Source organism: Chinchilla lanigera, unplaced genomic scaffold, assembly GCF_000276665.1.
Source record: "Chinchilla lanigera isolate Chin_1 unplaced genomic scaffold, ChiLan1.0 scaffold00118, whole genome shotgun sequence".
In the NCBI taxonomy this organism is placed as follows: Eukaryota; Metazoa; Chordata; class Mammalia; order Rodentia; family Chinchillidae; genus Chinchilla; species Chinchilla lanigera.
The window spans coordinates 2,365,228-2,368,651 of NW_004955519.1; the positions used below are offsets into that span (position 1 = coordinate 2,365,228).

Sequence of the window (3,424 nt, forward strand, 5' to 3'; positions counted from 1 at the left end):
GGGTATTACTTGTTTAGCTTTATATTATTTATATTTAATCTCATCAATTATAAAAAATCAGCAGGGACAAATGGAGGACTTTTTTTTTTTTTTTTTGGTTTTTCTCCGGTACCGGGAACCGAACTCACGACCTTACACATGCCAGGCAGGTGCTTTTTGCCGCTGAGCTAAATCCCCAGCCGCCCAAGAAATCTTTTTATATTTTGAAAACCTGATGAAATTTTTTGGTTTTTCTCCGGTACCAGGAACCGAACTCACGACCTTACACATGCCAGGCAGGCGCTTTTTGCCGCTGAGCTAAATCCCCAGCCGCCCAAGAAATCTTTTTATATTTTGAAAACCTGATGAAATTTAAGGTACTTTAAGTCAAATACAAGTACCCTAGAATAAGTTTAAATTATTCTTTTACAAAGCACAATTAACTACCAGAGAATGTAATTTGTCCTTCATATTGTAGGGGACGGTGACTCTTAGCATATCATTTTAAGATAGAATAATTCTAGTCTTAATGCAGGCCTCAAAATGTGTCTTGAGAAACATCCCGGAGGGGTTGTAAAGAGTTAACTTTGCAGTCCTGACTAGCTCTGGAATGCTTCTCCAAAGACAAAGAATGCCAGGGCCTAGATAACTACCTATGACCTTGCCTGGGTTGTTTCATCCTTTCCCTAGCTCTAGATAAACATTGTAACCATAAAGGAAATGTATGGTTACCTAAAGGGGGACATATAGAACAGAGTACAGAAAGTATATATCATTGTGGTTGGGCTCATGACCAGAGCCTGACCAGGTCACGTGGCACAAGGAAAACAAACCTGTGGCCATGGCTATAACATACCAATCTGTTACCATGGGAACCAAAAATGTATATAAGACAGGAACAAAAGCAGGCCCATGCCAAGGTCTCTGACTTGCAAGTCAGGATGAGAGGTGACCGGTCTAAATTAAAACTATGTCCTCATAGAGTTCTTTGGTCTGTTGTGGAATTCAGCCTGAATTTTGCTGTAACAATATTTTATAATACATTTTACAGTAGTATTTATAAGGTGTAGTAAAGTTAATCCCATCATTATTTTTAAGGCAAAGATAATAGAAATAGATCCATAGTACAAGGAAAAAGAGCAGAAGACATGAATAAGTACCATCGTTTACATGTGAAAGAAAAATAAATGATCCATTTATTAAGGGAATATAAATCAAAACATCGATTAAACATTTGTTTATTTCTTGGATTGGCAAAGATGCAAGACACTCTTGTAAGCACTTGTATTTTGCTTTGGGGGAATAGTTTGGCAATATCTATGAACAGATGTGTACTTTACCTTTTGACTCATTAGTTACACTTACGAGGACTTTATCCAACAGAAGTATACAAAAGTATTAAGACATATACTCAGTATAACATTAAGCCATTGGAACTTACCCAAATGTCTATCACTGGGTAATCGGTTAAGAAAATTACAGCACAGTCATACATGCAACTATTAACATAGCTATAAAATAAATGAGATTGATTTTCTTTGTAATGATATGTAAGGACACTCAAGGTGTGTCAAATGAGAAAAGATGTGCTGGCAGGATGCTGTCTTAACTATAACCTCTGAAAATGTTTGAAGCCCCACTTCTCTTTTATTAGAAGTTAAAAGCAATCATGTGTTGAGGACTGTACTTTTTTCAAACATGGAAAAATGGTGCTGGATGAATGAAAGAGTATACATTGTGTTGCACCAGATGGTAAAACTAGAGTAGAATTTACTAAAATAAAGTTTCCGCACATAGAGTAAAGCACTTGTCTGCTCTTGGCCATTTTAGACACCGACCATCTGGAGCAACCATATATACCTCTTGCCACTCACTGCTAACTAAACATTAAAAAAAAAATTACTAGATTTTCTGAGTAATTCACAGATGCTCCTGAAATAAGACTCACACTGTGAGCCCTATTACCTAAAAGTGATATCAATTTAGTTTTTTAATTCCTTGCTCAAAAAAGATAACTAGTGAGACAGGATACTGTCTGTACCTTTTGGGCTTTAATCCAAAGAATTGGGATGCAGAGTTGAGTATATGAACTTAACATGTTTTGCCATAGAAGCCAATTAGAGGCAGTAAAAACGACCATTGTGTTCTAGAATACGAAGGACAAAGGACACTACTTTAAGCAAAATAATAAGTGAAGGAAACTCTTTTACAAAACAAACAAAAATGAATAGAGCAATAACTTGAAATTACACTTGCCTATATTTACTTTGCATTAAATAAAAATTATTTTTAACCGCAGTATGTCCTAGAATCAGGTGACAAGGCATTTAGTCTTGGATTATCCAGTACCATTAGTTCCCTTAAGCACGTCTCATTTCAATAAAACTTAAACCTACAGATAATTAGTAGTTTAACAATGTTCATTATAGTTTCTCAGTTGATTTTACTTGTGAGGCATGAGCCTAATATGGTGACTGTGTAGGAAATTTTAGGGTCATGGGGTTTGTCTTCCTAGAGAGGTAGGTGGTTTTGAGGACAGGTATAACTTGATTCGTCTCTGCTGTGTTTGTCATCCTACAACTTCCCACTACATCTGGTCCTCTTTGTAGGGGATTGAGACCAAAGTTACTCTTGGTGCAGAGGAAAGTTGAGGATGCATACATACTAGGGAGGAGTTGATGGAGACACTGATGAAAAACAGGAAAAAGGACAACGTACACTGTATTGGGAGGGAGAATGGGAATGGACTCGAAAGCACTGATCTTGGCCAGAAGAGCCTCCTTTGTCATCAGGCGATAATGGAGTAAAGCTATAGATTTTTTCTTCTTCATGGGTTACATGAGCAGAATTGAGGACAGTATAATTGACCGTGAGATATGACATCATCTAGAAGAGCACTTGGGGACTGAGAAGGACAAAGGTAGATAACAAGGATAGTGTGGAGCACTGGCAGTAGACTTAGTAGGCAGCAAGTTAGTGATGGGAAAAAGGATTGCCCAGGACTGAAGGCCTGTTTCAGGTTGAAAATGACACTTTTGTAATCTTTATTAAAAAAAAAAATAGGCCTCTGAAGAGTCTGCACTAAGGGCAACTTGTGGCTTCCATTTGTGTAATGTGATCAGATTTAAGTTTTTCTCTCACTACATTCTGGCCCTTATTGCCACTTCATTTAAATCACTAGCATTTTAATATGTGAAGAAACTCAGAGTTTGCTGAGTAGTCTGTGTGGCTGTTTCCAAAGGTACCTATGGGAAGAGCAAGATAGTAGGCCTGGTCCTGCACAGGATCCTTCGTGTACTGTGACAGACTTTATTAACAGAATTCTTCTGTATCTCAAAAGATGTACTGGTAGGGGCTGGGGATTTAGCTCAGCGGCAAAGCGCCTGCCTGGCAAGCGCAAGGTCGTGAGTTCGGTTCCCGGTACCGGAGAAAAACCAAAAAAAAT

General features: G+C 37.9%; 1 protein-coding gene across 1 annotated transcript in view; it reads left to right on the top strand.

Annotated features, from left to right (window-relative positions):
- The window catches only part of Ap1s2 (adaptor-related protein complex 1, sigma 2 subunit), a gene marked incomplete at its 5' end in the record, with an annotated part of 18,897 nt that overhangs the window by 13,474 nt on the left and 1,999 nt on the right, over positions 1-3,424 (top strand).